Below are 25,764 nucleotides of genomic sequence, written 5' to 3'. Positions count from 1 at the left end.
ATAAATATTAGCCTCTGCACCATGGAGAACTTCCAACCCACTAGCTATTTGGCTGTTCATCAACAATGGGTGATCAATGAATATTTCTCCTCACTGGACCAGTAGTTCTGTAGGCTCCAAATGCTAATCAAAAGGACAGGAATTCTTCTCTGAAATACAAACGAGTAAAGTCCATTGATGGGTTCAAGGTTAATTATATAAAGAAATAATATGAGAGGACATCTGATTGAAATATTTAAATTCTAACAGGGCTGGATGCAGGGAGGAGGTTTCCCCTGGTCGGGGAGTCTGGAACCAGGGAACATGGCCTCAGGATACAATTTAGGCCATTTCGGACTGAGATGAGGAAAGATTTCTTCATTCAGAGGCTAGTGAACCTGTGGAATTCTCTACCACAAAAAGTTGGGGAGGCCAGGTCGCTGAATATGTCCAAGAAAGAGATCAAAACTCTTTTAGATTTTAAAGGCCTTAAAGGGCATAGAGAGGGAGAGGGAATATGGCGTTGAGATAGAGGATCAGCCACGATCACACAGAACGACAGAGCAGGCTCGAAGGGCTGAATGGCCGAGTCCTGCTCCTATGTTTTGCATTTCTATGGAACAAAATTGGAAATAATGAGGACTTTCACTGAGCTGTTCCAACAAATACAATGAGAATCTGTTGGCATACTGGAGGAGACGAGCTGAACTAATGGACCCTCAACAATAATACTATCCAAAAGAGCTGTGTAAGGAGTAGGGGGAGTTGCCCACTCCCTAGAAAGTCACTGATATGGAAGGGGCATAAATATATACAGATGTCTTGGACCCAATCAATATGTAAATAGCAGTCTAACCCGCTGTGTTGTGGCACTCCAGGTTAGCACGATTGGGGTTGGCATGCCTAGATCCCAGGTTGGTGGGGAAAAGAATCCCTGTCCTTTTGATTAGCATTTGGGGCCTACAGAACAGCTGGTCCAGTGAGGACAAATATTCATTGATCACCCATTGTTGATGAACAGCCAAATAGCTAGAGGGTTGGAAGTTCTCCATGGTGCAGAGGCCGATATATATCCTTCAACCAACATGATTAAAAACTGACTGTCGCATTGCCTTCGGTGGGGCGGTTTAGTGTGCAAATTGGCTGTTGCCTTTCCGATATTATAACAGTGACTATACCTTCAAAGTATTTCATTAGCAGTCAGGCATTTGAGATGTCTTGAGACCATGAGAAGCAAGATGGAGAATGGAGAAGGATTTACCTGTTAGTCTAACATCAATGGTAGAGAAAATGTTAGAATTCATTATGAAGGACCACTGTTGAGGTCCTTTGATTGGCTAGCAGCTCTTGGAGGCAGGACGTCCTCTCTGAGGTTGGCAGGAAGTCCACCCCATTCCTGTTCATGGTCCAGTGGCTATTAACTGAGCTTTGCGGGCAAGGCCGTCAATGTAAAATTCAGCCACAGACCTCGAGCACACAACTCAAAGCTGAAACTCCAGTGTCATACTATGGAAGTGCTGCACTGGCATTTTTCTGAATAGAAATAAGAGAAGGGGAATGCTCCCAGACCTCCTGAATGAATATCTATCCATTAATTAACCTGATCGAAGCTTATTTGGTCATAATCACATTGCCATTTGTGTCTGCTGGATCTGGATATTATCAGCTGTTAAGGTGTTTTAGACATCTTGAGGTTGTGAAGGATACCATGTAAGTGCAAGACTTACATATTTTTCTTTTTACATTTACTGAAGCTTTAGTTTCAGCCCCTTACACATTCAGTGTCCATTATCCCCAGCATTTGTCTTTTGGAAATAATCTTACTTCATGCTGTTTGTGTTCAGGTGAAGTAGTGGGAAGGGTTAAACATGAATATATCTATATGATCATTCATGTCGTCATTGGGAAGTGATGTAAGATCACATGACTCTGAGACATGGCAGACATGTATACAGTCAGTATTCACTGTGTTCAAATAAAACTGTAATGTTTGACCCTGCGTCAAAATATTTTTGGTGTATTTTGCAATATTTCTGTAATATTTACTGATGTCTGTCCTAGACCAACTACAGCAGCACAGTGGCTTAGCCAGTGGTTAGCACTGCTGCCTCACAGCACCAGTGAACTGAGTTCAATTCCACCCTTGGATGACCGTGTGGAGTTTACACATTCTCCCCGTGTCTGTGTGGGTTTCCTCCGGGTGGTCCGGTTTCCTCCCATAGTCCAGAGATGTGCAGGTTAGGTGGATTCAACATTGTCCATAGTGTCAAGGGATGTGCAGGCTAGGTGGATTGGCCATGGGAAAGGCTGGTATATGGGTGGGTGTGGGTGGGATGCTCTTCGGAGGGTCAGTGTGTACTCGATGGGCCCAATGGTTCCTCACTGTCGAGATTCTATGATTCTGTAGTTACGGTTCCCCACCTTCTAAGGGAGGCCACAGTTTGCTGTCTTCTTGTTGGAAGGTTTTACGGGTTGTCTGTATGAAGGCGAATTGTGCTACACCTACCAGTTAGCTGATAAGCAGGGGATCTCAGGCAATATCGTATGCAAAACAGAAGACTAAGCGATTGACAATATTTGTCAGCGATGGAGAAGGGAAAACATATTTACTCTGCTCATGACATAGAGTCTTTAGTTACATAATAGTCACTTCACATCAAACATGGTGTGATGTATTTGAGGTATTTCGGAGTGATAAAAATGCAGGAGCATTCCAGACTTTGATATCTATAATGGTATTAGTTGGAAAAAGTCATCTTTATGAGTTGTTAAAATTTACTGGGCTGCCCTGAATTTCAAAATATTACTTTTAAAACAAGATGACAAGGAGGAAAGATCAAATATTTTGAAACGCGGAGATTACAGAGACGGTTGTACTGTCGAGAATGACCTTGTAAGACAACCTGCAGGCACAGGAGATTACAGCAATATGATCACCAGTCTGAAGATATTACATTGAAGATTAGGTCTGATATTTTCCATTTTTGTCACCTCATTTCCATTTGAAAAAGCATTCAAGTCGCACCAGAGATGGGATAGAACAATGACTGCTAAGGTGCCAAATTTCAACCTGCTACCTTTTTATTGGTATAGTTCAACTGGAATTTCAGTTAATTATGACACCAGTGAGCTATGGTTCAGAGGTCAATTTAATACACTTCACAGAAAACCTCTTAGAGTGTAATTGGGAAAGTTCGAAGTCTTGCTGAGATAACTAAGACCAAAGTGATTGAGAGGAAGACTGAAAGTGAATGTTGGTGTCCATTCCCGCTACACTGAAGTAGCCCAAACTATTTCATAACAGTCAGCAGCTGAAGGGGGTGGAGTTACAAACGGCGAGAAGCTCTCACGGACGGAACTTGCTTTACATAAGAAAGAATTTACAATTGCTTGAAAGCCTAACACAGATTTGCTTGCAGTCTAGCTGTGTCCCTGAGAGAGGGGAGTATTTTGTATTCTAACTGTGTACATGAGGAAGGAGGCCGTGGTGTATCTTTCCCCGACATTTATGTCAATAACCTGATGGGTTAGATGTTTAGAAGTCCTTGAACCAAAGTCTATCCCCAGAATGAAGTCGTGTAATAAAATCCTGCCACAACATGCAATGAAATCGAACTGTCGTCGAGGTGAGAATATCAGTCTTTGAACATTTCAATTCTAGTGTCATGCTGTCACAGATAACATTCATCACTCTGATTACTCCAGCACCTGTCTCTGGCTTTCATTTCAACCTGGATGGAGATAGGCAAAAAGACAGAGATGAATAGCTTGTCTCAGGAATCACAGCGTTCGAATTAAAAGAATCAGTAGCTTATTGGATTTATTTTAGATCTTATCTTAAAAGTAAAAGAAATTGGATGCTATAATGGATGGAATTAACTTCATACGCATCACATTTTCTTTCAAGAGCAGAATAATGAACGACAAAGCTCTCAAGCGACCTATTTTCTTCAATTAGTCAAATTCTTCACAGGATTTCACGCCTATAATATAATGATTATCTACATCGGTGCCAGACATTGTGCACAGACTGATCTGTGCTGACTGTGAGATGACAAAATGGTCAGTGATTTTTTTTTTCCCGTATTCAAGTAACGAATCCAATTATGCTGCCTTCTTTTGTCAACAATGTGTCTTTACTATATAATAAAGCTCTTACTTCTGCTCTGTGACAGCCCAAGCCGGTGTGAAAAATGAGAGAGAGATGCAGGAACTCTGTAATCTCAGTCTCTCTGATCTGTTCATTCAGGTGACCAACATCACTTTGAGAACAAGAGACAGATGAGACAAGAGACAATATCGGGCGCATTCTTCTTAAACTGATGGCAGGAATATGCAGAGGGACATGTGGGAGGACTGTGTCAATAACTAGAAACTTGTAACAAGGAGAAAAACTCAGTGAGTGCCACATTGTATCCACCTCCCTTCATCTCTCAGTAACATGGACAATAAGGAAGGAGCGTCTGGACAAAAACCCTTGAAATGTGGGTGAGCAGTCTCAATGGGTCGAATGGCTTACTTCTGCACCTATAATCTTACAGTCATGATGTGGAGGTGCCAGTGTTGGACTGGAGTGGACAGGGTCAGAAGTCAGATGCCACCAGGTTATAGTCCAACAGATTTATTTGAAATTACAAGCCTTCTGCGCGCTGCTCCTTTGTAAGGTGTTTTAACGATGTTCTAAAAATCATTCTATGGACTGTGAGACAAATGAAGAAGCGTTTGAAATTACAAATGCACAAAAGACTCTAAAAAGTTGCATCCAGAACATGTTATCAGTCATTTGACCAGAGCTGGGAATAGAGTCATACAGCACGGAAACAGACACCTTTGGACCAACCAGTCTATGCCAACCATGTTCCCAAACCAAACTAGTGCCACCTCCCTGCATTTGGCCCATATCCCTCCAAACCTTTCTTATTCGTGTACTTATCCAAATATCTTTTAAATATTGTAACTGTACCCACATCCACCACTTCCACACACGAACCACCCTCTGTGTAAAACAAGTTGCCCCTCATGACTTTTTAAAATCTTTCGCCTCCCACCTTAAAAATATGCCCTCCTATGAACCACCCCACCCTAGAGAAAAGATCCTGGCTATTCCCCTCATCTATACCCTCCTGATTTTGTAAACCTCTATAAGACCACCCTTCCAGTGAAATAAGTCCCAGCCTGCCCAGCCTCTCCATATAATGCAAGCCCTCCATTCCCAGCAACATTCTGGTAAATCTTTTCTGAACTCTCGCCTGTTTAATAATATCCTTCCTATAACAGGGTGACCAGAACTGGACACAGTACTTCAGAAGAGGCCTCACCAACATTTTGTACAATTTTAACATGACAGTCCAACTCTTATACTCAAAGGTCTAAGCAATGAAGCATGCTAAATGGCTTCTTAATCACCCTGTCTATATGTGATGCAATACTCTAATGTGAGTGAGAAATAACTTTTGCCACAATCGTCTATGTTGAGATAGAGTTTATGGTATGTTGTGACTGTTCTTCCAGCACGATATTCCTAAAAGCGATCAGGGCAATACAAAAAGTTGAGGAATTTCACACTCACATTATATCCAATGCAAATCAAATTTTCCACCACCTTTCACTGAGCTTTAATATTCTGGAAAAGGGTCTGTCCACAAAAATGGGCGATATCCAATTTGAATAGGAAGTTTGCATTAATGATGCCACTTCATGGGACTTGCAGAAGTCTTAGAAAAATGTTATATTCCAGCACAGGGATTTACAACAAATTTTTAAATATTCAAAGGTGCTTAATATCCCAACATAAGTCTTATGATTCTATATTGTACACCAACAAAACAGAAAACAATGCTGTCGTTTTTTAAATCTCTTTAAAATCAAGTTATTTTGCAAGTGATGAACTGACGCTAAGCAATATTGACATTTATGGAATACTTATTTTTGGGATAAACCCATTTTCAGCTGTTGTTTCAATTGTGAGGGCTCTTCTGATGGAGTGGTAGTGCCCCTACCTCTGTATCAGGAGAACTTGGGTTCAAGTCCCACCTACTCAGGGGTTGTGTCATAACAACCCTGAACAGACTGATTTAGGAAATACATCAATGATTTTATTTTAATTCAACTAGTCACACCAATTACATTCTTGAAACTGCCCAATGGCATTGGCCCAGGGAAGATTTTGCATGTTGTGATATACAAACTAGTTTGAATGTCAAAAGCATCAACAAGTTCAAATCAGAAAGCTGACGCAAATTTGAGTACAATTTGCATTGTGTTGATAAGTGCTCCCAAAGCCAGAAGTCGGTTATTTATTTCCACTACCCCATAAAGAATATGCTTGCTTCTGGCCCTTACGCATACCTCACTTCATTCACCTCAACTTTGACTTCAAACCGAGGTCCAAGACCTCTTCATCCCTCTTTTTTTCTTTAAGACTCTTCTGACTCAACCTTTAGGTGTCCCTATTTACATTTTTTTAATTGGTTTGTGAGTTTTGCCTGATATGGAGTTCTTGTGATGAACATTGGAATGCATTGCTATATGAAAGATGCAGGATCACTGTATATTCTCACCTTCTGGGTGCCATGACATTTCAGCTGCTCCAAGGAAGGTTAGTCAGAACTTGACATCCTCAATAATGTTCTACATTTCCGACATAATTTGTGTAAAACAGTCTGGTGCAGTTGGGGTAACTGGCGTTCAATGTTGGCTCAGAGGTGTGTGCTGGTCAGGAGATGGAGGCAAATATGCTCCACGTCCTCAAATAATATCATGCGATTTTAAGAGTCGGTACCAATGGGCATAAATGCGTCCTGTTGGTGTACGGCTCTTGTTTGTTGATCGTTTCCCTACCTCTGAGACAGAAGGCCCAAGTTCAAATCCCACCTATGGGAGTCATAGAGGTCTACATCATGGAAACAGCCCTTTGGCCCAACTTGTCCATGCTGTCCAGTTATCACAATTAATCTAGTCCCATTTGCCTGTGTTTGGTCCATGTCCCTCCATTACCTACCCCACCCATGTACCTGTCCAAATGTTCTTAAATGACAAAATTGTACTCACCTCCATCAATACCTCTGGTAGCCCATTCCAGACCTCACCACCGTCTGGATGAAAAAATTAGACCCTTTTTATATCTCTCCCCTCCCACCTTAAACCTCTGCCCTCTAGTTTTAGACTCCCCTATCATGGGGAAAAGCTGTTGGCTAACTATCTTATCTATGTTTCAAGGTGATGGGAGGGAAGAGGAGAGTCAGAAGAGACAGCAAATAGGAGGGTTCAGGAGGGAAGCAAAACCCATAGGGGTAAACTTGTTAAGGAAGTCTCTGGACAGAAGAAATGGTTAGTGGGAGGATCTTGGGAGAGGAGGTGAGCTGAACAGACAGTAAAGAGGAAGCAAGTTTGGAACAGTTGGTGAGAGGAATCTTGGGCCCAGTTCGGCTTAAGGGAGCCAGTAGGTTTTAACTGTGAGCAAGTCAGGAGCGTAGCTTCATTATGTTTCTTGGGGGATGTTTGCCTGTTGTTTAATAGGGGCACATCGGGAGTGCTGAATGAGGGGCGTCTGTACAATTCACTGGCTGTTGAGCACCTTGGGACTCCCTGAGGGAGTGGAAGGCACAATATAAATTATTCTGAAGGTGTGGGTGTACTGTACCTTCAAGAGAGTTAAAAGCTAGCAGTGACAGCACCAAGTATTGTCAATAAGACACAATGTAACATGTGCCCCAGCTATTGGAGTAGCTGGTTACCTGGAGACAAGCAGATTTGAATTAGGCCAATCAGTTTAAATATATCCCCCAACAATACTAAATTCCAATCCAGTTTGAATTTAGTATATTGACAATCTTAAAAGCCGATGACACAACCCGATGCTTTGAGGGTATAAGACTGGGGAAAATTGAACAGTTGGGAGGAGAGCTGCCAAGCCAACAATATCTGCAAACTGCCCAGAGAATAGCTCTCAATCAATAACCTGTGAAGCAGAATCCCCAAGAAGAAGAAAAGAAGATCAGAATACAGACAATCAAAGGCTGCCTGGCTTTGAGATAAGAAGTTTTGTTTTGTAAACCTTAATTGGTGGTTTTATCGGACTGGTATTGTGGAAGGGGAAGGTAAAAGATGGGTTAGAGGAAGGAGTTCTAAATAGTTGTTAGTTAATTATTCTCTGTTTTACTTTAAGAAATAAAGTTGTTACTTTTACTTAAACTAGTTTCTTGGCCTTTCGAATCTTCGCAGATTACTGCACGGGAGAAATCTTTTCCGTGCTGCTGGTGTAAATTAAGCAGGAGGGTTTACCCCATATCGTAATCAAATGTAAAGGTCTTCCTTTTACACAGACCGACTCTCTGGAAGTGCTTGCACCATCAAACCACCGCAGTCAACTGATGAGGAAATTGATCGACTCAAATTCAACTAGGTCCGAAAGTACTTAAGCTGAGTATAGTGAGGTTGTGTTGATGTGAGTCGGTCTATGAAGGTTACTTGCAGCAATTCCTCTAACAACCAGGTCTACACAAAGGCACATAGTCTTCTTGTTTCTATGGCGTTGCACATCAATACATTGCCTTGATAGTGTTAAAAAAGTGTAGTTGATCGATCCAATGTGCTTGTCTGATTCTTCACTCTGACAATCGACATGTACTTTCTGGGAATTGGCTTAGCTCAGTTGGCTGGATTGTAGGTTTGCAGAGCAGTGTGATTCCCATCACTGGTTTGAGGTTACCATGAAGGTCTCTTCTTCTCAACCTCTTCCCTTGCCTCAGATTGAATCACGACCAGTTGCTTCCCTCTAATGTGAGAGCAGCCCCTATGGTCTGGGAAGACAATGGTGACTCAACAATATATTTTCCAAGGGGCAGGGCTGACCATTATTTCTGAAAGAGTTACACCCATGGTAACAAAGACACAGCTCTGAAATACCGATCAGGTTTTGATGGTGGGGGGTGAGAAATCGCCACTGCTTAAAGGTAGTCGAACTGGAGACATGTATCTTGTCTGTTCATATTCACTTATCTCTCACAGGGGGCTGCTCTCACATTGGAGAGAAGCGACTGGCGGCGATTTAACTTGAGGGCAACCAGATCTCAGGTCAAGGAAACGGTTGAGCAGGAGAGTCCTTTATGGTAACCTCAATGTGTACTCAAGTTTGTGAGTTTTTACTTTCCTGTTCATCTGCACGGTGCGGTCTTTCAGTGACCAATTGACGTTCATTGCGTTGAACACCTCCGACCTCAATATTTCCCCAAACCGACAGCCTGCTAACTATCCAGCTCAGCTGGGATTCCCACATGGGCCTGTCCATGATGGTCTCAGACGAGAGAGTAGTGCCACTTATAAAGGAACTTCCATAGCCCTGTGATGAACCAATAAACGATGAACCACTTTGGAAGTGCAGCCACTGATACAATCTGATCAGACATAAGACTCTCTCTAACTCTTTCTAAGTGTCAAAAGCATACAGTCTAAAAGGGAAACATATTTCACGGTCAAGTCAATCCTGCCTGCTCTACTCTCTAGGGCCTGTTACTCAGCTAATCTTTACACATCAAGCTGCCGTATCAACAAGAAACATTACAAGATAATCTCTTATGAACCGTTGATAATAAGTGCCACAGAATCTTTGATGCCTATTCGAGATGGCCCCTTGATTTAATGCCTCATCCGCAGGGCAGCACCTCTGACAGTGCAGCACTCCCACAGTTTTGTTCTGAACCTTCAGCTAGGAAGGCCCACTCAGGTCTCGGAGCTTTCTGACTGTGAGTCGGCAGGGCTACCAACTTGGGGTATAAAAGCTGACAGAGTGCAGGAGCAGGGGGACCTGGGTGTATAAATGCGGCAGCGAGCGGGCCCAACAGCCCGGACTTGTGAGTTTGGATTCCTGGTTGCGTCCGCACCGCCCCAGCGCTGACTCATGGCTGCCGCTGCTGCTGTGATAGAGGTGAGTCTGGGTTCCTGGCGGGGGGGTGGTAGCAAGGCAAATCCTGGCAATTACAGCTGGTTAGCTTGACTTCGGCGGAGGGGCAACAGTTATTCACGATATGTTCGTGGAAGTGGGTTGGTTGATTATGAAGGGTCAGCATGGATTTCCAAAGGGCAAATGCTGCAGGTTTTTCTTGAAGAGGTAATGGAAAGGGTTAATGAGGGTAGCAAATTTGGTATGGCAGACATGGATTTCCTGAAGGTATCTGGAACAGTGCCGCACAACAGACCTGTGAGGATTGTTATAGGTCATGGTGTAAAAGGGTCTGTAACAATATGGACGCAAAATTGGCTGCGTGATAGGAAACAGACAATAATGACCAATAGATAATTCTTACGCCGGAGGAAAGTTTGTAGTGGAGTTTCCCTGAGGATTATTATTGGGACCTTGGCTTCTCTTGATATTGATTAATGATCTGGATCTTGGTGTGCAGGATACAATTTCAAAGTTTGAAGATGGCACAAAACTTGGAAGTATTGTGACAGTGAAGAGGACAGTGTGGAAGTCCAAAAGACATGGTGGAGTTGGCGGATAGATGGCAGATGAGGATTAATGCAGAGAAGTGTGAGGTGATGAGTTTCGTGAGGCCAAATAAATACAATACAAAATGGAGGATACAATTCGAAAGGGGATGCAGGAGCAGAGGGAGGTATGTGCACAGATCATTGAATGTGGCAGGACAGATGGAGATAGCAAGCACAGAAAAGCAGAAAGTGTTCTCAGCTTTGCTAATAGAAGCATAGAATACAAGAGCAAGGAGATGATTTCGAACTTGTGTAAGACACTTGTTAGAGCCCAGCAGGAGTATTGTCTACAGTTGTGGGCACCTCGTTATAGGGAAGTTGTGATTGCATTGGAGAGTGTGATGATACTGCAGCTTTCAAGAGGTTATATTGTCCTGGTTTTGTTTTCAAACAGAGGTTGGTGGGCAGAGGTGAGAGCTGTCTACTGAGGGCCATTTAGGTAAACAGCTTGTGAGGCCTTGAGTTTTTTTTAATTGGAACTATAGAAGCAGCCTGGCTGGGCGTGGCCAGCTCTCACAGACCAGGACTTCGAGTTTTTTTCAATTTTTAGGTTTAGCTTTAAGCAGAAGCTGTTGGGGTCTTAAAAGAATTGGAAGCTTAAGTGAATGTCTCTTGGCTGCTTATTCTGTCTAAATTTTCTCTTGATTTTTTTTCCTCCTGGATTGAAGAACTGCATGTGAGAATCCATGCCTGAATTTGCCTTTTTTGCCAAGGGGTGTGTAAATGGGATGTTACTGTATTAGAACAGTTAATTATTTAATAGTTATTGATTCTATTATTCTGTTACATTTCCAATAGTGTCAAGTTCTTCCAAATTCCTCTTTCTTTGGTTGCATTTTAACTACAGTGTTTAAATAAATTGTTTTTTGCTTAATGTCGAGTCGTTTGACCAGTTGTATCGCATGGGGAACAGATACTTTACAATTGTCTTTAAAATAAGAAAAAGTTAAGGTCTAGGCTACCTTCTTAAAATAGTTGAGGGGGTCTGATCTGGTCCCTAGGAAGAGATAGTAGAGGGGTGGTTTACAGAAATGGCTCCAGGGTGAAAAACTTCAGTTAGAGGATAGGTTGAAGACAGTTGTAGTCCCTAGAGAGGCGACCTGATCAAGGTTTTCATAGTCTAGGCAGAGTGGAAAAAGAAGGCAAATGGCATTACGTTGTACTGCTCAATGGAGAACCAGTACAGATATAAATGGGCTGCATATCCTCCTTTAAAGCCCCAGCATCACTGTGGTTCTCTGAACCTTACACCTGGGGAGAAAGAGTAAGTCCTGCAGAAGGACAGAAGCTCAATATCACTGTCTGAGCTAAAGCAAGGAGTCCATCCAGTTACAGCCTTGAAAAGCCTGAAGAACACTGCAGATTAGATTAGATTACATTACAGTGTGGAAACAGGCCCTTCAACCCAACAAGTCCACACCGACCCGCCGAAGCGCAACCCACCCATACCCTTACATTTACCCCTTACCTAACACTATGGGCAATTTAGCATGGCCAATTCACCTGACCTGCACATCTTTGGACTGTGGGAGGAAACCGGAGCACCCGGAGGAAACCCACGCAGACACGGGGAGAACGTGCAGACTCCACACAGTTAGTCGCCTGAGGCGGGAATTGAACCCGGGTCTCAGGCGCTGTGAGGCAGCAGTGCTAACCACTATGCCACCGTGCCACCCACTGTAAAAATGCTTTTTCTCTCTTTGCCTTCATTTTGGAAGCTGACAGCCATATTCATGCCCAAGTCACCCCTTCAAGGGTACAGCTTTGAAGAAAAACTCGGAAAATTCAGGAAAAAAACCCAGCAATGTCACCAACACAGGAAGCAAGTGAGGACTGCAAGATGCTGGAGATCAGAGTCGAAATGTGTGTTGCTGGAAAAGCACAGAAGGTCAGGCAGCATCCGAGGAGCAGGAGAGTCGAATGTGATGATGAAGAGCTAATGCTCGAAATGTCGACTCCCCTGCTCCTCGGATACTGCCCGACCAGCTGTGATTTTCCAGCACCATCCTTTTTGACAAGGCCACCAATACAGTCAGGCTCCAACCTATAGCCAGATAAGGCCTTATCCACTCTGGGTATTCACAGCTAAATTAACTCAAAAAGAGCCAGGAAAAGAAAGTATTTGCCAAAACTCTAGATAGCATTAAAATGCCTGCTATAAGATGGCTACAAAATTTCCATTGCTCAACCGGAAAGCAAAGGATCTCCAATCTGAACTTCCTTCGTTCTGACAATGTGCCTTCTGGAGTTCAATATTTCCAAACCAGGGAAACAAACCATTAAAATTCAGATTGCTTTGGATTGTGAAGGCCTGAATACATCACGTTTGACTACCTTAAAAGCCCAGTAACCTTCAATCAACTTGTGAAGATCGATTACAAATGAAGATCAACTTCTGAAGGCACCATTCCAAATTCACGTAATCTTAGGTAATGATGGAGGCAATTGTTATGGATCAGACCAGATCCCCTCAAAATATTTTAAGAATGTAACCTAGACCCTAACCTTTTCTTATTTCAAAGGCAAATGTGTGGTGCCATGTTCCAGATGCGATGCAAATGGTCAAAATACTCAATGTTAAACAACACAGTTTATTTAAACATTGCTCCAGTCTACAGGCGCTCTCTCGGTCAGCACCCACTATCACTTGTTAGGAGGTAACGTTTCGAAGGACATTGAGCGGCAATGCAGAATATGGAATTGGGGGTGGAAATCTCATCAGAGGTGTGAGAGGATAGTTGGGAGAACGTGAGGAAGATTTTGATTTGTAACAGGACGCAGGCTATACAACTGAAGGTACTCCACAGGGCTCATTGGGCACCAGAGCGGCTTGCAAAACTTAAGACAGGAGCTTCCCCAATGTGCCCCAAATGTAAAACAGATGTTGGCACTCTTACTCATTGTGTGTGATCATGCCACAGTTTCATATGTATCGGGGTGCCATAGCAAGTGCTTTGGAAAGGGTCTTGGGAACTGAGGTCAAGATGGATCCGGTGTCCCTCCTCTTGGGTTTTCTAAATCTCCCTTCTTTGGGCGCGCAATGGGAAAAAACTCTTTGATATTCTTTCATTCTGTGTGAGGAAGAACATTCTAATGAGCTGGGTGTCGGAGAATCCCCCAGGACTCTCGGGGTGGCATAGATTAGTTATGGAGCACATCCCCCAGACTTCCTTATGAGTATGGTGCACCAGAAAAGGGAACTGTTTTCTAGAACATGGCAGCCCCTTCTGAATTATATAGCCACAGGCTTGTCGGCTATATTGGTCCGGGCCTTTGTATAGTCATGAGGGCTATGTCCGGCGGTCTGGGGGCCCCTGAGGGGAAGATTCCCGAACAAATACAGTTTTGCCTCCTGATGCTCCCGGTGGTGGGGAACTTTGGTGGGATTGAGCTGAATGTGGCAACTTAATTGAATGTAATTTAATTTACTTTGGTTCAACTTGGTTTAATTTAATTTTTTTTACTTATTCATTGAACTGTAGTTTTTGTCATTTTTTTTGTTTCTCACTCTCCTCAGTGGTTTGTGCAGTAGGGTAGTAGTTTGTTTACTGTTATTGTTGCTATATTATAAAGTTGATATACTATTTGTAGTAATTTTGTAGTTTTGAAAAAATTTAAAATCTTTTTACATAATAAAAATATTGACAGAAAAAACTAAACCTAAAAGCAAAAAAAAACCTGGTAACCGGGTCTGTGAGAGCTACCTACACCCATCCAGGCTGCTTCTATTGTTCCAACCATTTCGAAAAAACCCCATAAGCTGTTTACCTTTTTACAGACAGCTCATTGTCTCTTGTTCAATCTCTCTTTAAAAAAGGACAAAATGACCTCTTAAAGCAGCATCATCAGTGCACAATTAATTAATTAATTAGTAGATACAAAAACAAGAACTTTCATTGCAACTTCATGGCAGCAGAGCTGACCAACAGAATATTTGAGCTTGTGATATGATCTACACCAACAGAAGAATCGCAAAAATATTCTCAAGCTAACCCAAAGTTTAGTCCATTGAACAAGTTATGCATCATTTCTCCACCATTGCCTCAATAGCCAAATCTGGAAAGCGATGTGTTATTTATGTAGCAGAAAGTGTCCAGCTCTTAATGCAAGGCACCAGTGCAGAAAGCAAAAGTGAAACCCAGTGATTCCATGTCATGAGAAGCCCCACTCAAAAAAAAAGCCAGAGCATTCTCAACAACCAAGATCATATATTTTACAGCATAACAGCAAAATCCACGGAACATCCAGCTGAGATACAATCAGTGAGTCGTAGAGATGAACAGCATGGAAACAGACCCTTAGATCTAATTCATCCATGCCGACCAGATATCCTAAACTAATCTCATCTCATTTGCCAGCATTTGGCCCTTATCCCTCCAAACCCTTTCTATTCATATACCCATCCAGATGCATTTAAATGCTGTAATGCCAGCCTCCACCACATCCTCTGGCAGCTCATTCCATTCATGCACCAGCCTCTGTGTGAAATGTTGTCCCTTAGGTCCCTTTTAAATAGCATGTTGGCATCTCAAGTCAGCTGGCATTCAGTGCGATGAGCATCAAAGAATGCATTGGCGCAGTGGTACAAAGTGAAGTCTTTGCCACTGTCTGTTTTATATGTTCACAGATTAAGTGTCGCCTTAAGCCATCCACAAAGCTGGTGCAGGCTATATTGACTATCCTTCCACTTCATATGTAGGAGTGTCAGTGCACATGGAAGTGGTAAGTGATGATCCAACCAACGACCACTGAATTCACCTTGTGAGCTGGCTCACCTCGTCCATCCCTGGGATCCATTACACTGATGTGCCACTACAAAAACTCACCCTGGCCTCTCCACTGTGTTCTACATTTGGTTGACACCACAGGTCCAGTGATGACAGGTTGATCAGTCCTTGGCCCCCATCGCCAAGACAATGACTAAGATGAGGGAGTACTATTGAAAACCTGAAGAGAGAAAATCTCAGCAGGTCTGGCAGCATGTGTAAGGAGAGGAAAGAGCTGACCTTTCGAGTCTAACTGACCCTTTGTCAAAGCTGAAAAAAGGGGAGAAATAGGGAGGTATTTATACGAGGCTGAGAGAAGGTGAGTCGTGCCTCCAGAAGCAAAGGTAGCAATAAAGAGGTGATAATGACAGTGCACAGAGAGATTATAGGGAGATTAGGAGCTGTGAATGACCAAGGCTGAAGCCAGTGCTGTGTGACAAAATATGGGGGGGATGGGGGGGAAGGGGTGAAGCAGAGGCAAAATGGAAAACAGGGGAGAAGGGTAGCAAAGGGGGAAGAGGAGAGGGAAAATGTGATGAGGGAGTGGGAGCGAGAGAGAGAGAATATCAAGAAATAAGAGGTACAGAACAGTGAAAAAATATGTTTAAAAAAGTAAATAAAATAAATGAAATAAAATTAACTGAAGTGAACAAGTGATTCCCCCTTTGCTACCCTTCTCCCTTGTTTTCCATTTTGCCTCTGCTTCACCCCTGCCCCCCATCCCCCCCATATTTTGTCACACAGCACTGGCTTCAGCCTTGGTCATTCACAGCTCCTAATCTCCCTATAATCTCTCTGTGCACTGTCATTATCACCTCTTTATTGCTACCTTTGCTTCTGGAGGCCGACTCACCTTCTCTCAGCCTCGTATAAATACCTCCCTTTTTCTCCCCTTTTTTTAGCTTTGACAAAGGGTCAGTTACACTCGAAACGTCAGCTCTTTTTCTCTCCTTACAGATGCTGCCAGACCTGCTGAGATTTTCCAGCATTTTCTCTTTTGGTTTCAGATTCCAGCATCCGCAGTAATTTGCTTTTACTGGAAACCCTGTTTACATTGGAAGATCGCTTAACTCTGTGACACAGGTCATCAGCCAACAAGACTGCATGACAATATCTGAATGGAATGGGCATATTCTGAGTTTGCATACTCTGCACTGCAGATAGAATGCTGGATGACTATGTGTGTACAAACCTGCCCAGTTATCATTCATTCATGCTCCCAGGAGAATGACAGGACTACTTGAAACACAGGCCAAGATGAAACATGTCCACCAGGTAACAAATGTGAACAAAAAGCAGGAAAGGCAGGTACAATACCAGGCTGATGGCAGCTGGAATACAGCAGGAATCAGCCAAACCTAGTGTGAACAACAAATGATAGTGAAACAGATGCCATATCAGAACTCTGCCACAAGCAGAAAGACCTTTGCGTGAGGCCCCGTTCGGTCATGGCTGACCATGGGTTGCATCCTCATTGTTCTAGCTTTCTGCTTCCCTGAAGCGACGTCGCTCGTGACTGAAGAGACCAAAGCTGGAGTGATGGTCCCCGTCACAGAGGTGGTCGCTGATCTGCTAGAGCTGCTGCACTCCTTCCTTGGTGCCCACTTGTCTGCTGCAGCGCCCATCAGCTTCTTCTCCCCTGTTCTGAGGTGTCGGTTCAGGGACCTTCTCCATCCCGTGCGGTCAGCTGCAAACCTTTCCCAGGACTCTGTAACGATATCAAGTGCCTTCATGTCCCTCATGCAGTCGTCCTTGTAACGCTGCTGGGGACGCCCAGTGGGTCTCTTCCCAGATGCGAGCTCTCCATGGAGGATTCCCTTTGGGATGAGGCCATCCTCCATGCGGTGGACGTGGCCCAGCCAACGCAGTTTCCGCTGCCTGAGCAGAGTGTACATGCTGGGAAGGCCAGCGTGAGATAGCACCACTGCATTGGACACTGCCAGGATATGGCAGATATTCCTCAAGTGGAAGGTGTTCCAAGCTGCTTATATATATAAAACTAAACCACAGTTCAGGCTGCAACACAAGTTATGTCCTGATGGAGAGGCAAACATGCCAATATGTTTCAGAGATTAATATTGTTTATTGGTCTGTATTAATGTACATGCAGACAAATCTCATTTTGCTTTATTGTCAAGTAACTTGTTTGGTTCTTTGAAGATAAGTCTTCAGTTAGAAAATAAAAGCAGTATGTGTGATTTAATATGCATATACCTTTAGGGGGGGTATATCTTATACTGCCGTCAAGCAATATCATAAGGCCAGTGCCTTGCCACAGGGGTCAGTGCTTGGACCCTTGTTATTTGTTATTTACATGAATGATCTGGATGTGAATGTACAAGGCATGTGTAAATTATACAAAATTAGGAGATATCATTGATGGCGAGGAAGGTTACCAAAAATTACAGAAGGATCTTGATCAGCTGGGGAATTGGGCTGAGCATTGGCCAACGCGATTCAATACAGATAGGTCACTTTGGAAAGTCTAAGGTAGGACTGATACAGTAAATGGTAAGGTCCTGAGGAGTGCTGTGGAGCAGAGGGTCTTAGGAGTACAAATGCACACTTCTTTGAAAGCCGCATCACCAGTGGATAAGGTGGTGAAGAAGGCATTTACCAAGATGGCTTTCATTGGTGGACAAAGTTAAAAATCACACAACACCAGGTTATAGTCCAACAGTCCATCGCTTTCGGAGCGATGCTAGTGTGCTTCCAATTAAACCTGTTGGACTATAACCTGGTGCTTGTGATTTTTAACTTTGTACAACCCAGTCCAACACCGGCATCTCCAATTTATTGATGAAGGTATTGAGTATGGGAGTTGGGATGTTATGTTACAGTTGTATCAATCATTGGTGAGGTCGCACTTGAAGTACAGAGGATCCTCGATTATCCAGCATTCGATCATCCGAACTTCAGATTATCCAGCAAGATGGCAAGGTCCCGGTGCTTGACTAAATGTCCCGGGAGTGGGTCAGTATTTACAGGGAGTCCTGGTAAGTGTGTCAGTATGATAGGGAGTCCCGGGGTAGTGTGTCAGTATTTACAGCGAGTCCCGGGGAGTGTATTAGTACTTACTGGAAATCCTGGGAAATTTAACAGTGTTTACAGGGTGTCCCCAGATGGGAGAGTCTCAATATTCATAGGGAGTCCCAAATAGCTTGTCAGTATTTACAGGGAGGCCTGGGGAGTGTGTCAGTATTTACAGGGAGTCCCGAATAGCGTGTCAGTATTTACAGGGAGGCCTGGGGAGTGTGTCAGTATTTACAGGGAGGCCTGGGGAGTGTGTCAGTATTTACAGGGAGTCCCGAATAGCGTGTCAGTATTTACAGGGAGGCCTGGGGAGTGTGTCAGTATTTACAGGGAGGCCTGGGGAGTGTGTCAGTATTTACAGGGAGTCCCAGGGAGTGTGTCAATATTTACAGGGTGTCCTGGGAATTGTGTCAGTATTTACTGGGAATTCCAGGGAGTTTGTCAGTGTTTATAGGGGGGTCCCCGGGGGGAGTGTGTCAGTATTTACATGGAGTCCCGGGGAGTGTGTCAGTATTTACAGGGAGTCCGGGGGAGTGTGTCAGTATTTACAGAGTGTCCCGGGGAGTGTGTAAGTATTTATAATGAGACCCGGGGAGTGAGTCAATATTTACAAGGTGTCCCGGAGAATGTGTCAGTACTTACAGGGAGTCCTGGGGGGAGTGTGTCAGTATTTACAGGGAGGCCTGGGGAGTGTATCAGTATTTACAGGGAGTCCCAGGGAGTCTGTCAGTATTTACAGGGTGTCCTGGGGATTGTGTCAGTACTTACTGGGAGTTCCAGGGAGTGTGTCAGTGTTTATAGGGGGGTCCCCAGGGGGAGTGTGTCAGTATTTACAGGGAGTCCTGGGGGGAGTGGGTCAGTATTTAAAGGGAGTCCCGGGGAGTGTGTTAGTATTTACAAGGAGACCCTGGAAGTGTGTCAATATTTACAGGGAGACCTGGCGGGAGCGTGTCAGTATTTAAAGGGAGTCCCCAGGGGGAGTGTGTCAGTATTTTCAGGGAGTCCCGGGGAGTGTGTCAGTATTTACAGCAAATCCCGGGGAGTGTGTCAGTATTTACACGGAGACCCGGGGAGTGTGTCAGTATTTACAGGGAGTCCCGGGGAGTGTGTCCGTATTTACAGAGTGTCCCGGGGAGTGTGTCGGTAGTTAAAGTGATTCCCAGGGATTGTGCTAGTATTTACCCAGAATCCCAGGGAGCATGTCACTATTTACAGGGAGCCCCTGGGAGTGTGTCTGTATTTACTGTGGGTCCCCAGAGGGGGAGGGTTGGTATTTACAGGGAGTCCCCAGGGGGGAATGTGTCAGTAAACACAGGGGTTCTTCAGGGGCTCGAATGGCAGTATTTACCAGGTGGACCTGGGAGGAGTGGGTCAGAATTTAACAGGAGGTCCCGAAGGGGAGTGTGTCCATATCTAAAGGGGGTCCCCAGGTGGGAATGTGTCAGTATATGCATGGGGGTCCCCTGGGATGGAGTGTGTCAGTATGTACAGGGGTGTCCAATGGGGAGCGTGTTAGTATTCACAGCGAGTCCCAGAGAATGTGTTAATATTACAGTGGGGTTTCTGGTAGTTTGTCTGTATTTACAGGGAGTCCCCAGAGTGGAGTGTATCAGTATTTAGAGGGGGTATCCAGTGGGGAGTGTGTCAGTATTTACAGGGGGCCCCCGGGGGGGGGGAGAGTGTCAGTATTTACAGGGAGTCCCAGGGAGTCTGTTAGTATTTACAGGGAGTCCCGGGGTGTGTGTCAGTATTCACAGGGAATCCCGGGGAGTCTGTCAGTATTTACAGGGAGTCCCGGGGAGTCTGTTAGTATTTACAGGGAGTCCTAGGGAGTTTATCCGTATTTACAGTGAGCCCCAGGGAGTGGGTCAGTATTTACAGTGAATCCTGGGGAGTGTGTCAGTATTTACAGGGAGACCCGGGGAGTGTGTCAGTACTTACAGGGAGTCCCGGGGAGTGTGTCATTACTTACAGGGAGTCCCAGGGAGTGTGTGTCAGTAATTACAGGCTGTCCCGGGGAGTGTGTTAATATTACAGTGGGGTTCCTGGGAGTGTGTCTGTATTTACAGTGGATCCCCAGATTGGAGCGTGTCTGTATTTACAGGTGGTCCCCAGGGCTGTGTGTGTCAGAATCAGAGTGTGTCAGGGGGTCCTGTATCAGTATTTACAGCGGGTCCCCAAAAGGGAGTGCGTTGGTATTTACAGGGAGTCCCGGGGAGTGTGTGTCAGTAATTACAGGGGGTCCTCAGGGTAGAGTATGGCAGTATTTACCAAGTGGTCCTGGGGGGAGTGTTTTTAGAATTTACCACGAGGTCCCGAAGGGGAGTGTATCAGTATCTACAGGGTGACCCCAGGTGGGGTTGTGTCAGTATATGCATGGTGGTCCCCTGGGATAGAGTGTGTCAGTAGGTACAGGGTGTATCCAGGTGGGGAGTGTGTCAGTATTTACAAGGTGTCCCCAGAGTGAAATCTGTCAGTACATACATGAGAGTCCCCTGGGATAGAGTGCGTCAGTATCTACAGGGGGTCCCCAAGTGGGAGTGTGTCAGTATATACATGGGGGTCCCCTGGGATAGAGTGCGTCAGTATCTACAGGGGATATCCAGGTGGGAGTGGGTCACTTTATGCATGGGGGTCCCCTGGGAAAGAGTGCATCTGAATTTACAGTGAGTCCCCGGGGGGAGTGTGTCAGTATTTACAGAGGGTCCCCGGGCGGAGTGTGTCAGTATTTCCAGAGGGTCCGCAGTGGGAAGTGTGTCAGTTTTTACAGGTGGCCCCGGTGGGGAGTGTGTCAATATTTACAGGGAGTACCGGCCAGTGTGTGAGTATTTACAGGGAGTGCCGGGGAATGTGTCAGTATTGAAAGGGAGTCCCTGGGAATGTGTCAGTATTTATTGGGAATTCCGGGGAAGGTGTTAGTATTCACAGGGAGTCCGGGGGAGTGTGTCAGTATTTACAGGAAATCCTTGGGAGTGTGTCAGTTTTTACAGGGAGTCCAGGGGAGTGTGTCAGTATTTAAAGGGAGTCCTTGGGAGTATGTTAATACTTAGAGGGAGTGCACAGGAATGTGTTATTATTTACAGGGAGTCCCGGGGAGTGTGTCAGTATTTATAGGGAGTCCTTGGGAGTGTGTCAGTATTTACAGTGAGACTCGGGGAGTGCACAGGAATGTGTTATTATTTACAGGGAGTCCCGGGGAGTGTGTCAGTATTTATAGGGAGTCCCGGAGAATGTGTTAAAAATAGCAGGGTGTCCCGGGGAGTGTGTCTGTATTTACAGGGAGTCCTGGAGAGTGGGTCAGTATTTACAGGGTGTCAATATTTAAAAGGTGCCCCGGGGTGTGTGTCCGTATTTCCAGGGAGACCTGGGGAGTGTGTCAGTATTTACAATGAGTCACGGGGAGTGTGTTAGTGTTTATGGGTAGTCCAGGAGAGTGTGTCAGTATTTATAGGGAGTCCCGGGGAGTATGTTAGTATTTATGGGTAGTCCGGGAGAGTGTGTCAGTATTTACAGGGAGACCTGGGAGTGTGTTAGTATTTACGGGGAGTCCCAGGGAGTGTGTCAGTATTTACAGGAAGTCCCGGAAAATGTGTTAATATTACAGTGGGGTTTCTGGTAGTGTGTCTGTATTTACAGGGGGTCCCCAGAGTGCAGTGTATCAGTATTTAGAATGGGGTCCCCAGTGGGGAGTGTGTCAGTATTTACAGGGGAGCTCCGGGGGGGTAGTGTGTCATTATTTTCAGGGAGTCCCAGGGAGTGTGTTAGTATTTACAGGGAGTCCTGGGGAGTGTGTTATTATTTACCGGGAGTCCCGCGGAGTGTGTCAGTATTTACAGGGAGTCCCGGGGAGTGTGAAATAAATTACCGGGAGTCCCGCGGAGTGTGTCAGTATTTACAGAGAGTCCCGGGTAGTGTGTTATTATTTACCGGGAGTCCCGCGGAGTGTGTCAGTATTTATAGGGAATCCTGGGGAGTGTGTCAGTATTTACAGGGAGACCTGGGGAGTGAGTCAGTATTTACAGGGAGTTCTGGGGAGTTTGTCAGTATTTGCAGGGACACCTGGGGAGTGTGTTAGTTTTTACAAGGAGTCCCGGGGAGTGTGTCAGTATTTATTGGGAATTCCGGGGAAGGTATTAGTATTCACAGGGAGTCCGGGGGAGTGTGTCAGTATTTACAGGAAATCCTTGGGAGTGTGTCAGTTTTTACAGGGAGTCCGGGGGAGTGTGTCAGTATTTAAAGGGTGTCCTTGGGAGTGTGTCAGTATTTACAGTGAGACTCGGGGAGTGTGTTAATACTTAGAGGGAGTGCACAGGAATGTGTTATTATTTACAGGGAGTCCCGGGGAGTGTGTCAGTATTTATAGGGAGTCCCGGGGAATGTGTTAAAAATTGCAGGGTGTCCCGGGGAGTGTGTCTGTATTTACAGGGAGTCCTGGAGAGTGGGTCAGTATTTACAGGGTGTCAATATTTAAAAGGTGTCCAGGGGTGTGTGTCCGTATTTCCAGGGAGACCTGGGGAGTGTGTCAGTATTTACAATGAGTCACGGGGAGTGTGTTAGTGTTTATGGGTAGTCCGGGAGAGTGTGTCAGTATTTACAGGGAGACCTGGGGAGTGTGTTAGTATTTACGGGGAGTCCCGTGGAGTGTGTCAATATTTACAGGGAGACCTGGGAAGTGTGTCAGTATTTTCAGGGAGTCCCGGGGAGTGTGTCAGTATTTACAGCAAATCCCGGGGAATGTGTCAGTATTCACATGGAGACCCGGGGAGTGTGTCAGTATTTACAGGGAGTCCCGGGGAGTGTGTCCGTATTTACAGAGTGTCCCGGGGAGTGTGTCGGTAGTTAAAGTGAGTCCCAGGGATTGTGCTAGTATTTACCCAGAATCCCAGGGAGCATGTCACTATTTACAGGGAGCCCCTGGGAGTGTGTCAGTATTTACAGTGGGTCCCCAGAGGGGAAGGGTTGGTATTTACAGGGAGTCCCCGGGGGGAATGTGTCAGTAAACACAGGGGTTCTCCAGGGGCTCGAATGGCAGTATTTACCAGGTGGACCTGGGAGGAGTGGGTCAGAATTTAACAGGAGGTCCCGAAGGGGAGTGTATCCATATCTAAAGGGGGTCCCCAGGTGGGAGTGTGTCAGTATATGCATGGGGTTCCCCTGGGATGGAGTGTGCCAGTATGTACAGGGGTGTCCAATGGGGAGTGTGTCAGTATTTACAGGGAGTCCCGGGGAGTGTGTCAGTATTTACAGAGAGTCCCAGGGAGTGTGTCAGTATTTACAGGGAGTCCCGGGGAGTGTGTTAATATTTACAGGGAGTCCAGGGGAGTGTGTTAGTATTCACAGCGAGTCCCAGGGTGTGTGTCAGTATTGACAGCGAGTCCCGGGGAGTGTGTCAGTATTTACAGGGAGTCCAGGGGAGTGTGTCAGTATTTACAGGGAGTCCCAGGAAGTGTGTCAGTATTTACAGGGAATCCCGGGGAGTGTGTCAGTATTTACAGGGAATCCCGGGGAGTGTGTCAGTATTTTCAGGGAGTCCTGGGGAGTGTGTCAGTATTTACAGGGAGTCCCGGGGAGTGTGTCAGTATTTACAGGGAATCCCGGGGAGTGTGTCAGTATTTACAGGGAATCCCGGGGAGTGTGTCAGTATTTACAGGGAGTCCTGGGGAGTGTGTCCGTATTTACAGTGAGTCCCAGGGAGTCTGTTAGTTTTTACAGGGAGTCCTGGGGAGTTTGTCCGTATTTACAGTGAGCCCCAGGGAGTGTGTCAGTATTTACAGTGAATCCTGGGGAGTGTGTCAGTATTTACAGGGAGACCCGGGGAGTGTGTCAGTACTTAAAGGGAGTCCCGGGGAGTGTGTCATTACTTACAGGGAGTCCCAGGGAGTGTGTGTCAGTAATTACAGGTTGTCCCGGGGAGTGTGTTAATATTACAGTGGGGTTCCTGGGAGTGTGTCTGTATTTACAGCGGATCCCCAGATTGGAGCGTGTCTGTATTTACAGGTGGTCCCCAGGGCTGTGTGTGTCAGAATCAGAGTGTTTTAGGGGGTCCTGTATCAGTATTTACAGCGGGTCCCCAAAAGGGAGTGCGTTGGTATTTACAGGGAGTCCCGGGGAGTGTGTGTCAGTAATTACAGGGGGTCCTCAGGGTAGAGTATGGCAGTATTTACCAAGTGGTCCTGGGGGGAGTGTTTTTAGAATTTACCACGAGGTCCCGAAGGGGAGTGTATCAGTATCTACAGGGTGACCCCAGGTGGGGTTGTGTCAGTATATGCATGGTGGTCCCCTGGGATAGAGTGTGTCAGTAGGTACAGGGTGTATCCAGGTGGGGAGTGTGTCAGTATTTACAAGGTGTCCCCAGAGGGAAATCTGTCAGTACATACATGAGAGTCCCCTGGGATAGAGTGCGTCAGTATCTACAGGGGGTCCCCAAGTGGGGTTGTGTCAGTATATACATGGGGGTCCCCTGGGATAGAGTGCGTCAGTATCGACAGGGGATATCCAGGTGGGAGTGGGTCACTTTATGCATGGGGGTCCCCTGGGAAAGAGTGCATCTGAATTTACAGAGGGTCCCCGAGGGGAGTGTGTCAGTATTTCCAGAGGGTCCGCAGTGGGAAGTGTGTCAGGTTTTACAGGTGGCCCCGGTGGGGAGTGTGTCAATATTTACAGGGAGTACCGGCCAGTGTGTGAGTATTTACAGGGAGTGCCGGGGAATGTGTCAGTATTGAAAGGGAGTCCCTGGGAATGTGTCAGTATTTACCGGGAGTCCCAGGGATTGGGTCAGTATTCACAGGGAGTCCGGGGGAGTGTGTCAGTATTTACAGGAAATCCTTGGGAGTGTGTCAGTTTTTACAGGGAGTCCAGGGGAGTGTGTCAGTATTTAAAGGGAATCCTTGGGAGTGTGTTAATACTTAGAGGGAGTGCACAGGAATGTGTTATTATTTACAGGGAGTCCCGGGGAGTGTGTCAGTATTTACAGGGAATCCCGGGGAGTGTGTCAGTATTTACAGGGAATCCCGGGGAGTGTGTCAGTATTTACAGGGTGTCCCAGGGAGTCTGTTAGTATTTACAGGGAGTCCCGGGGAGTGTGTCAGTATTTACAGGGAATCCCGGGGAGTGTGTCAGTATTTACAGTGAGTCCCAGGGAGTCTGTTAGTATTTACAGGGAGTCCTGGGGAGTGTGTCCGTATTTACAGGGAGTCCCGGGGAGTGTGTCCGTATTTACAGGGAATCCCGGGGAGTGTGTCAGTATTTACAGGGAATCCCGGGGAGTGTGTCAGTATTTACAGTGAGTCCCAGGGAGTCTGTTAGTTTTTACAGGGAGTCCTGGGGAGTTTGTCCGTATTTACAGTGAGTCCCAGGGAGTGTGTCAGTATTTACAGTGAATCCTGGGGAGTGTGTCAGTATTCACAGGGAGACCCGGGGAGTGTGTCAGTATTTACAGGGAGTCCCAGGGAGTGTGTGTCAGTAATTACAGGTTGTCCCGGGGAGTGTGTTAATA

Source organism: Chiloscyllium plagiosum, unplaced genomic scaffold (assembly GCF_037043375.1).
Source record: "Chiloscyllium plagiosum isolate Xiang-an unplaced genomic scaffold, Cpla_swu_hap1 HiC_scaffold_17, whole genome shotgun sequence".
NCBI lineage: Eukaryota > Metazoa > Chordata > Chondrichthyes > Orectolobiformes > Hemiscylliidae > Chiloscyllium > Chiloscyllium plagiosum.
The sequence above is the reverse complement of the archived record's forward strand: the minus strand, read 5'-3'. Positions refer to the sequence as shown.